This window comes from Pongo pygmaeus, chromosome 5 (genome assembly GCF_028885625.2).
Source record: "Pongo pygmaeus isolate AG05252 chromosome 5, NHGRI_mPonPyg2-v2.0_pri, whole genome shotgun sequence".
NCBI lineage: Eukaryota > Metazoa > Chordata > Mammalia > Primates > Hominidae > Pongo > Pongo pygmaeus.
This window is the reverse complement of record NC_072378.2, coordinates 146388690-146401172: the sequence shown is the minus strand read 5'-3', so window position 1 is coordinate 146401172 and position 12483 is coordinate 146388690.

The window sequence follows — 12483 nt, the reverse complement described above, 5'->3', positions numbered from 1 at the left end:
AAAAATTAGATGAATGGCTAACTAGAATAACCAACATAGAGAAGTCCTTAAAGGACCTGAGGGAGCTGAAAACCAAGGCACGAGAACTACATGACGTATGCACAAGCCTCAGTAGCCGATTCGATCAACTGGAAGAAACAGTATCAGTGATGGAAGATCAAATGAATGAAATGAAGTGAGAAGAGAAGTTTAGAGAAAAAAGAATAAAAAGAAACGAACAAAGCCTCCAAGAAATATGGGACTATGTGAAAAGACCAAATCTACGTCTGATTGGTGTTCCTGAAAGTGACAGGGAGAATGGAACCAAGTTGGAAAACACTTTGCAGGATATTATCCAGGAGAACTTCCCCAATCTAGCAAGGCAGGACAACATTCAAATTCAGGAAATACAGAGAATGCCACAAAGACACTCCTCGAGAAGAGCAACTCCAAGACACATAATTGTCAGATTCACCAAAGTTGAAATGAAGGAAAAAATGTTAAGGGCAGCCAGAGAGAAAGGTCGGGTTACCCACAAAGGTAAGCCCTTCAGACTAACAGCTGATCTCTGGGTAGAAACTCTACAAGCCAGAAGAGAGTGGGGGCCAATATGCAACATTCTTAAAGAAAAGAATTTTCAACCCAGAATTTCATATCCCGCCAAACTAAGCTTCGTAAGTGAAGGAGAAATAAAATACTTTACAGACAAGCAAATGCTGACAGATTTTGTCACCACCGGGCCTGCCCTAAAAGAGCTCCTGAAGGAAGCACTAAACATGGAAAGGAACAACCACTACCACCCACTGCAAAAACATGCCAAATTATAAAGACCATCAAGGCTAGGAAGAAACTGCATCAACTAACGAAAAAAATAACCAGCTAACATCAAAATGACAGGATCAAATTCACACATAACAATATTAACTTTAAATGTAAATGGCCTAATGTTCCTATTAAAAGACACAGACTGGCAAATTGGATAAAGAGTCAAGACCCATCAGTGTGCTATATTCAGGAAACCCATCTCACGTGCAGAGACACACATAGGCTCAAAACAAAGGGATGGAGGAAGATCTACCAAGTAAATTGAAGACAAAAAAAGGCAGGGGTTCCAATCCTAGTCTCTGATAAAACAGACTTTAAACCAACAAAGATCAAAAGAGACAAAGAAGGCCATTACATAATGGTAAAGGGATCAATTCAACAAGAGCTAACTATCCTAAATACATGTGCACCCAATACAGGAGCACCCAGATTCAAAGCAAGTCCTTAGAGACCTACAAAGAGACTTAGACTCCCACACAATAATAATGGGAGACTTTAACACCCCACTGTCAACATTAGACAGATCAACGAGACAGAAAGTTAACAAGGATATCCAGGAACTGAACTCAGCTCTGCACCAAGCAGACCTAATAGACATCTACAGAACTCTCCACCCCAAATCAACAGAATATACATTCTTTTCAGCACCACACCACACCTATTCCAAAACTGACCACATAGTTGGAAGTAAAGCACTCCTCAGCAAATGTAAAAGAAAAGAAATGATAACAAACTGTCTCTCAGACCACAGTGCAATCAAACTAGAACTCAGGATTAAGAAACTCACTCAAAACCGCTCAACTACATGGAAACTGAACAACCTGCTCCTGAACGACTGCTGGGCACATAACAAAATGAAGGCAGAATTAAAGATGTTCTTTGAAACCAACAAGAACAAAGACACAACATACCAGAATCTCTGGGACACATTCAAAGCAGTGTGCAGAGGGAAATTTATAGCACTAAATGCCCACAAGAGAAAGCAGGAAAGATATAAAATTGACACCCTAACATCACAATTAAAAGAACTAGAGAAGCAAGAGCAAACACATTCAAAAGCTAGCAGAAGGCAAGAAATAACTAAGATCAGAGCAGAACTGAAGGAAATAGAGACACAAAAAACCCTTCAAAAAAATCAATGAATTCAGGAGCTGTTTTTTTTTTTTTTTTGAGACGGAGTCTGCCAGTGTAGCCCAGGCTGGAAGGCAGTGGCGCGATCTCAGCTCACTGCAAGCTCTGTCTCCCGGGTTCACACCATTCTCCTGCCTCAGCCTCCCCAGTAGCTGGGATTACAGGCACCCGCCACCACGTCACCAGGAGCTGGTTTTTTGAAAAGATCAACAAAATTGATAGAACGCTAGCAAGACTAACAAAGAAGAAAAGAAAGAAGAATCAAGCAGACGCAATAAAGAATGATAAAGGGGATATCACCACAGATCCCACAGAAATACAAACTACCATCAGAGAATACTATAAACACCTCTACGCAAATAAACTAGAAAATCTAGAAGAAATGGATAAATTCCTCGACACATACAACCTCCCAAGACTAAATCAGGAAGAAGTTGAATCTCTGAATAGACCAATAACAGGATCTGAAATTGAGGCAATAATTAATAGCTTACCAACCAAAAAAAGTCCAGGACCAGATGGATTCACAGCCAAATTTTACCAGAGGTACAAGGAGGAGCTGGTACCATTCCTTCTGAAACTATTCCAATTCATAGAAAAAGAGGGAATCCTCCCTAACTTATTATATGAGGCCAGCATCATCCTGATACCAAAGCCTGGCAGAGACACGACAAAAAAAGAGAATTTTAGATCAACATCCCTGATGAACATCGATGCAAATATCCTCAATAAAATACTGGCAAACCAAATCCAGCAGCAGCACATCATAAAGCTTATCCAACATGATCAAGTCGGCTTCATCCCTGGGATGCAAGGCTGGTTCAACATATGCAAATCAATAAACGTAATCCAGCATATAAACAGAACCAATGACAAAAACCACATGATTATCTCGATAGATGCAGAAAAGGCCATTGAAAAAACTCAACAACTCTTCATGCTAAAAACTCTCAATAAATTAGGTATTGATGGGACGTATCTCAAAATAATAAGAGCTATCTATGACAAACCCACAGCCAATATCATACTGAATGGACAAAAACTGGAAGCATTCCCTTTGAAAACTGGCAAAAGACAGGGATGCCCTCTCTCACCACTCCTATTCAACATAGTGTTGGAAGTTCTGGCCAGGGAAATCAGGCAGGAGAAGGAAATAAAGGGTATTCAATTAGGAAAAGAGGAAGTCAAATTGTCCCTGTTTGCAGATGACATGACTGTATATCTAGAAAACCCCATTGTCTCAGCCCCAAATCTCCTTAACCTGATAGGCAACTTCAGCAAAGTCTCAGGATACAAAATTAATGTGCAAAAATCACAAGCATTCTTATACACCAATAACAGACAAACAGAGAGCCAAATCATGAGTGAACTCCCATTCACAATTGCTTCAAAGAGAATAAAATACCTAGGAATCCAACTTACAAGGGATGCGAAGAACCTCTTCAAGGAGAACTACAAACCACTGCTCAATGAAATAAGAGGATACAAACAAATGGAAGAACATTCCCTGCTCACAGGTAGGAAGAATCAGTATCGTGAAAATGGCCATACTCCCCAAGGTAATTTATAGATTCAATGCCATCCCCATCAAGCTACCAATGACTTTCTTCACAGAATTGGAAAAAACTACTTTAAAGTTCATATGGAACCAAAAAAGAGCCCGCATCGCCAAGTCAATCCTAAGTCAAAAGAACAAAGCTGGAGGCATCATGCTACCTGACTTCAAACTACACTACAAGGCTACAGTAACCAAAACAGCATGGTACTGGTACCAAAACAGAGATATAGACCAATGGAACAGAACAGAGGCCTCAGAAATAATGCTGCATATCTACAACTATCTGATCTTTGACAAACCTGACAAAAACAAGAAATGGGGAAAGGATTCCCTATTTAATAAATGGTGCTGGGAAAACTGGCTAGTCATATGTAGAAAGCTGAAACTGGATCCCTTCCTTACACCTTAGACAAAAATGAATTCAAGATGGATTGAAGACTTAAACGTTAGACCTAAAACCATAAAAACCCTAGAAGAAAACCTAGGCAATACCATTCAGGACATAGGCATGGGCAAGGACTTCATGTCTAAAACACCAAAAGCAATGGCAACAAAAGCCAAAATTGACAAATGGGATCTAATTAAGCTAAAGAGTTTCTGCACAGCAAAAGAAACTACCATCAGAGTGAACAGGCAACCTACAGAATGGGAGAACATTTTTGCAACCTACTCATCTCACAAACGGCTAATATCCAGGATCTACAATGAACTCCAACAAATTTACAAGAAAAAAACAAACAACCCCATCAAAAAGCGGGCAAAGGATATGAAAAGACACTTCTCAAAAGACATTTATGCAGCCAAAAGACCCATGAAAAAATGCTCATCATCACTGGACATCAGAGAAATGCAGAAGAAAAACACAATGAGATACCATCTCACACCAGTTAGAATGGCAGTCATTAAAGAGTCAGGAAACAACAGGTGCTGGAGAGGATGTGGAGAAATAGGAACACTTTTACACTGTTGGTGGGACTGTAAACTAGTTCAACCATTGTGGAAGTCAGTGTGGTGATTCCTCAGGGATCTAGAACTAGAAATACCATTTGACCCAGCCATGCCATTACTGGATATATACCCAAAGGATTAGAAATCATGCTGCTATAAAGACACATGCACATGTATGTTTATTGCGGCACTATTCACAATAGCAAAGACTTGGAACCAACCCAAATGTCCAACAATGATAGACTGGATTACGAAAATGTGGCACATATACACCATGGAATACTATGCAGCCATAAAAAACGATGAGTTCATGTCCTTCGTAGGGACATGGATGAAGCTGGAAACCATAATTCTCAGCAAACTATCGCAAGGACAAAAAACCAAACACCGCATGTTCTCACTCATAGGTGGGAATTGAACAATGAGAACACATGGACACAGGAAGGGGAACATCACACACCGGGGCCTGTTGTGGGGTGGGGGGAGGGGCAAGGGATAGCATTAGGAGATATACCTAATGTAAATGATGAGTTAATGGGTGCAGCACACCAACATGGCACATGTATACATACGTAACTAACCTGCACGTTGTGTACATGTACCCTAAAACTTCAAGTATAATAAAAAATAAAACTTCAGCATGGGTTCTTCATAAAATTCTCCAGAGTAAATATCACTTCCATAATCAACTTCCTTCTGTGTTGATTTGCTTGTTGTTATCTGCCTATACCAATTCAACTCTAAGTTCCTCAAGGAGAAAAATTTTGTCTATTTTGCCATTTTATTCCCCGTTCCTAGCATGGTGACTCACATTCAATATATGCTCAGAAGTAATTTTTTTTTTTTTTTTTTTGAGATGGTGTCTGCCTCTGTCGCCTAGGCTGGAGAGCAGTGGTGCGATCTTGGCTCACCGAAACTTCTGCCTCCGCTCAGAAGTAATTTTTAGATAAATAAGGCAGTACTGCTTCTAGCTGAGTTCCTCAATGTAACATAATTAGCAACTTACTTTGAAACTATGGTAGAAAGAAGGCATATCTTCTTGTTCACAAATTTTGCCCAAAGCCTTCATGTAAAATGGTAATTTTTTTACATGAAGTCTTGGGCAAAATTAAAATATAATTAATATTTGGACAATTAAAATATCTTTTATAGTTTAGAAAATAAATTATTGATTTGAACATATTACTTATATGCTTTTCACTTATCTTTTTTTTTAATATAGATGGGGTTGCCAGGCTGGTCTCAAACTGTGGGGATCAAGCAATCTGCCAGCCTTGGCCTCTCAAAGTGCGAGGATTGCAGGCATGAGCCACTGTGCCTGGCCTACTTATGTGATTTTTAAAAGATAAAACCCAATTCACAAGTGTGCTAGATGGCTTCAAACGCCACATCTTGAGGCTCCTATGACATAGCAGACCTTTCTCTGACCACAGGGAAATTTGGTAGAAAAGTTTAAGAATTAAAAAAGAAATTTATCCTTAAAAACCCGGTAAAACACATTCTGTTCCCACAATCCCTATTTTTAGCTACCACTTTCTCTTTCTACTATGGGTCAGATACTGTCCTAAGTACATTTAGTCTTGTCAAGAACCCTGCAAAGTAGATATTATTAATTCCAGGAAACTGAAGTTCAGAGCAGCTAAGGAACTTGATCAAAGTCACACAGCTGTTAAGTGGATGGTTCCAAAGACTATTTTATCTAGTAGATGGATGTTTCCCAATATATGTTTTGTCAACAAGATGTTACCAGCATTTTAGGAACAAAAAAAAGAGTTCCAAGGTCAAATAGCTAAGAAAAGCTCTGGAATCTTTGATCTCAAGTATTCACAGCTCTATGGGCACACAGGTATTCTCACATACTGATGGCTGGAGAATAATCGGTATAGCAACTGTGAAAGGCAATAATGACAGTTGTCTAGGCTGCGCGCCATGACTCTTGCCTGTAATCCCAGAATTTGAGAGGTCGAGGAGGGTGGATCGCTTGAGGTCAGGAATTCAAGACCAGCCTAGTCAACATGGTGAAACCCCATTTCTACTAAAATACAAAAATTAGCCAGGCATGGTGGCTTGCACCTGTAATCCCAGCTACTCGGGAAGCTGAGTCAGAAGAATCGCTTGAACCCAGGAGGCACAGGTTGCAGTGAGCAGACATCACACCACTGCACTCCAGCCTTGGTGACAGAACAAGACTCCATCTGAAAAAAAAAAAAAAAAAGCAATAATGACAGTTGGTCTCCATTTCTTCTCGATCCCAAGAGATGTTTTCTGCCTTTCTCTGCTCTAAACTGTTCCCTGAGAGATTGATTTCTATAAACTCATCGCCTGAGCTGCATCACAGCTGGCTTTCCATGATATTCAGCCAACAGGAGATACCAGTAGAAGATAGGAAGACAGGTCAGACAATTTCTCACCTGTTCTCTCCCTGCTTGGTACTTCATTTCTGATTCTGATCACAGCTGCATCCCTCTAAGACTTCAGCTCCCTTTGGACAGCCAGCTCTCTCTGTAAGTAATATTATTTCTTCTTCCCCCTTCAGGTTAGGGCTAATAACTGCTTCCCTTGTTGTTAGTCTCTGGGTGGCTCACTCTCTCATGTTAGCTCCCTCAATCCTGTCAATTCTTCTATGGTAGACTCCTCACTAAAGTCTCTTGAACCGTTTGAATCGCATTCTATTTTATGCTGAAACCCTGACTTGCTATGTGTGTGTGTGCATGTGTGTGTGTGTGTGTGTGTCTAATATGGAAATCCAAGATATACTGTTAAATGAAAAAAATAAAGAGGAGCACTATTATGGTGTGATCCAACAAAAAACACTCTAAGTATTTCTAAGTGCATATGTGTGTTCATAAATATATAGAAAAAGATCCAGAAAAATCTTTTCCAATACAGCAATAAAATTTGGGATGATACACACTTTGGGCAGGAAATAGTATTAGGCATCTAGGAGAGATTTCATAATATTTTAATTTTTTAAGTGACTACATTCATGGACTACTTGTATAATTTTAACTATACATATATTTTTTAAACTATCGCAAATCATTCAGGGAAAAAACCTGCTACACCTCCACCTACTTAACCTATTATTAGTCAGACACATTTGGCCACTTAACCCTTTTCCCTGGAACCTTTGTTGGCATCTCACACAGTCTAGAAAGTGCTACATCGGGCCATCTGGCCCTTAGTCAAATATGATTAAGAGGACTTTCTCTTAATTGGATTTTGCTTCTTGAGACCTACCAGATCCGTGATGCCATTCATGTATATTTTCTTACTCTTCTTCTTACTATTCAGTCCTGTGACCTGTTGTTCATTAGTTTTCTCCTTCATTAAGGGGCAGACATCTCATTTCAGCATCAAGGATTCTGAAGGAAAACCCTGGAAATGTTTGCAGCCCTATTCTATGATAACATGTTCTACTTAAGCTTTTAAAGCTATACTGTCCAATATGGTAGTTACTGGCCATATGTGGCTCTTAAGTGCTTGAAAGTGGCTAGTCTAAACTGAGATGTGCTATAGGAATAAAATAGAAACCATATTACAAAGATCAAGTACAAAAACCAAGAATATAAAATATCTTATTAAGAACTTTTATATTGATTATATGTTACAATAAAAAATACAATTATAACAATTACATTATGATAATATTTTGAGTATAATGGGCTAAATAAAATTATTTCTTAATTAAATTAATTATTAATAAAACTAATTTCACCTATTCCTTTTTACTTTTTAAATCTGGCTACTAGAAAATTTAAAATACATATGTAGCTCACATTATGTTTCTATTGGACAGTACTATCTAAGAGATGCCTACTTTTTTTATATTAAGATAAATACTTTTCCACAGGGCAGTCAGCTAGGCTGACAGTATAATTTTGACAGATGCAAACAGGTTAGCCCCTCCAACAAGCAGTTCTCTCACCCTCAGGATAAGGTCATTCAATACAATCAGAATCATTTTTACCATTCTTGACATCAACCTCCAGAATCCAGAAAATGAAGCTGAACATATCATGTTCAGAGTAAATATGTCCTCTGATCCTAACCTGGAACAGAAGGAAAAGAAGAACTTAAATTTATTGACTGAGTTGGCTCCCTGTTAATGAGGATTCAGTGATGAATAGGACATATCCCTTGCCCTCAAGGAGCCTACAATCTACTAAAAATGAGACAAACAAGTAAATAGGGAATTAGTACAGTGCCAAAAATGTCATGAGAGGCACCTCCACAATATACTGAGAAAACAAAAAAAGGAGCACAGTAACTCACACTAGGAAAGTCAAGGCAAGGTAGTCTGAAACAAGACCCAGTGAGTTTGAAAGGAGTGAAAAGTTGTGAGCTGGCCTGAATTGGATGGGATTATTTTATTTTGAGACAGAGTCTCACTCTGTCTCCCAGGCTGGAGTGCAGTGGCACGATCTCCGCTCACTGCAACCTCCATCTCTCGGGTTCAAGCAATTCTCCTGCCTCAGCCTCCCAAGCAGCTGGGACTACAGGCATGCACCACTATGCCTAGCTAATTTTTTGTATTTTTGGTAAAGATGGGGTTTCACTGTGTTAGCCAGAATGGTCTCCATCTCCTGACCTCGTGATCCGCCCACCTCGGCCTCCCAAAGTGCTGACATTACAGGTGTGAACCACCACACCTGGCCATCAATGGGATTATTATAGACAGAAGTAGAAGCATGTATACATACCTGGAGAGAAGATAATAGTGCTAGAGGAGCTTCAAGTAATCCAGTATGGTTTCAGTACAGAATATAAGAACATAATGAAGGATAAAGAAAGGCAGATGGGTAGAAACCAGGTCAGAAAACTCATTACTGATCAAGTGAATTTAGACTTTATCTTGAAGGAAATGTGGAGTTATTGAATAGTAAGCAGAAGAAATAATTTAATCAGATATGTTTAAAAAAAATACTGACATGTGGAAAGGAGTTGAGTAGAGGGGCACACGACTTGAGGCAGGGTGACCTTTAATCTGTTGCAGTACTCCAGTGGGAATATGGACTAAGGCAATATGAACTAGGATAATGAAAGTTCATGGTCAGAACTTGGTCATCAAGCAGACATTGGGGCTGAGAAGAGTAAAGAATAGAGAGTAGAACAATGAAATTTACTCCATGCCTCCTATGTGCTAAGAACTCTACTCCTCCCTTAGATAAACCCCCCAAAATAAACTATTAGCAACCTTCCAAGATAGAATCAAGCAAAAATAAAAATCTTAAGAGAGTTACTTCTAAAGAGAGTAGCTTTAGACAGTTTTCCATATTCCACCAAATTTACTGCCACAGAAGAAGTTAGGTTAATATTATCTATTGATAATACTAATTAATATTAATTATCTATTGTTAATAGATAATATTAATTGTTACCAATATTAAATATCTACTGACATTTTCACATTCTAGCTTTAGTAATTTAAAACACAATTTTTCAATGTGTCCTTTCAGAACCCAGGATAACACAGTATATTTAAAGTTCCCAATACAGTAAATGCAAATCCTCTATATTGTTCCAAGGATTTTTCAATCCTGAGTAAATCATCATACCTTTTTCTCTGTCCACATGAAAATTCGTTTAATCAAAACCACCCATCAATTTAATAATCTAAGGTTTTTTAAAAAGATGCCAGCTTTATAAAAACTTTAAATTGATATAATAATTATAGTAACTTATGAAAAGAAAATCTTTAAATGAAGTCATGTCATACATGTGAAATTACATCAAAGTTGGATGCACTGTATGGATTATTATTGGCATTGGCTGAGGTATAGAAAATAAATCATCACAGTATCTATCATATAACTTAGTGAGTAAATATGAAACATTAAGAAATATACAAGAAAAGCATACGCAAAGAGTAAATAAGCTCATTTCACTTATCAAGATCTGTTTAGAAAAGATAAGTACAATTCAGTCAAATTTTATTTAAAGAGTGGACACGATGCTAAAGCATCTGAATATTCCATCCAAAGATGAAAGTTTCAAAGTCTATATCAGTGGTATTTACCTGCCAACAAAACCCAGTTGTGAACACTTACATTAACACAAACATTTATTAAACACCTACTGTCTGCAAGGTAATCTGGTAGGTACTGAGGATTCAAAGATACAAGTATCTAGCTCAGTGATTCTCAACCAGAGGCAATTTTATCCCCCAGAGGATGCTTGGCAGTGTTTGGGGACATTTTTGATGGTCATGACTGTGGTCGGGGGTTGCTACTGGCATTTAGTGGGTAGAGACTAAGGATGTTCCTAAATATCCTGCAATGCACAGGGGAGCCCGTCATAACAAATTATCTCATGCGAAATGTCAGTAACACTGAGGTTGAAAAACCCTGACTATGAGATGTTTTCTTTTTTGCTTTCCTGAGCTTCAGCTCTGAAAATTGCAAAAAAACTTTCCACCTTGTGTATAAGCAAATGTGCATACAGCACACAATATGCTTAAAGAAGGTGTTTCTATTCCCATTATACTTTTTAAATTGTGATTCAAAAAGAGAAATGAGTTGTCCAAAGACATGCAGCTAGTAAGTGTTGGGTCAAAGATTTTTAACCTGTCTGCAGAGTCTGATTCATTCTACTAGAAATTTGAGAACTATGCCCTTGGCTAGGAAACACTCAATACTCACCCCCCGTATTGCAGAAAATATAACCACTGTGATAAAATTTATCTTTATGATTTTCCCCATTAAATTTCAGTGTCTTGGACAAGGGTCTGATTCTGTATCCTTTTTCTTTTTCTTTCTTTTTTTTTTTTTTTCTGAGACGGAGTCTCCCTCTATTGCCCAGGCTGGAGTGCAGTAGCCCAATCTCGGCTCACTGCAACCTCCACCTCCTGGGTTCAAGCAATTCTCCTGCCTCAGCCTCCCAAGTAGCTGGGACTACAGGTGCGCACCACCATGCCCAGCTAGGTTTTTTTGTATTTTTAGTAGAGACAGGGTTTTACCATATTGGCTAGGCTGGTCTCAAACTCCTGAGCTCATGATCTGCCTTCCTTGGCCTCCCAAAGTGCTGGGAAAGCACTTTGTATTTGTAAGGGAAATTCTTTTTCTATTTGTAAGGGAAAAAAGAGCCCTAAATGATATTAATCCTAAGGAAACTCCTTTGGTCTTTACTTCTGCAACTCACCTTTACATCATGAACTCACAACTATTATATTTACAGTACCCCACAGGAAAGGAGGGAAATAATTGAGCCACCCAAATCTCTTTATTATCATTTGGGAAAATTAGAAAGCTTTACGTTGTCTGACCCATCCAGAAAAGTGATTCCCATCAGCACAACACAAATGGTGACTTGTCTTCCTTGTCAATTCATTCTATTTGAACCCATTGGACAATTATGTTTTAATCTATCTTCTTGGCTACATTCTTTTCCTTCTGGACAAGAGAAATATCATTTCAAAAAATCAGTACTGTCAAAAAATAGAGAAGCATATTATATAGCTAGAGAAGACTTCATTAAAATAACAATTACTCAAAAGGCTGAGTAATTCAGAGGTCTCTAAATTTTAAGGTAATTCAACAGTATTTGGGAACATGAAGAATGTCTAAAAATACTCATTTCTGAAATATTTATTTTTCAAAAAAGGCATCTTCAGTCCCAACTTCTTTGAAATCATGTTTTAAGACACTTCAGGCATTTTAATCAACGCTGAAAATTTTCTCAAAACATTATTTAGGATATACTTTCCAATTAGGAGTTTTGTTTCATGTACTTAAGATACGGTTTTTAACACCTGTATTTGTGGAGGGTTTTTTTTCTATTTATTTTCATGACACTTTTGGTATATTAAAGGTATGAAACAGATTTCCAGGAATGAAATCCCAGTTGATAACATTGTGGCTACAAGAAATGAGGGTTCGATTTACATGAGGTTGCTTTATTAGCCATCCAGGAATCAATTAGTTCATAAGTTGGATATCATCTGCTCAAGTGGTTCCCAAACATCTGTCTCTGTATTGGTTTCACTGGAGTTACCTGAGATGGTTGGATGATTTGGTTAATTTTTTAAAAATGAACTCCCAGGA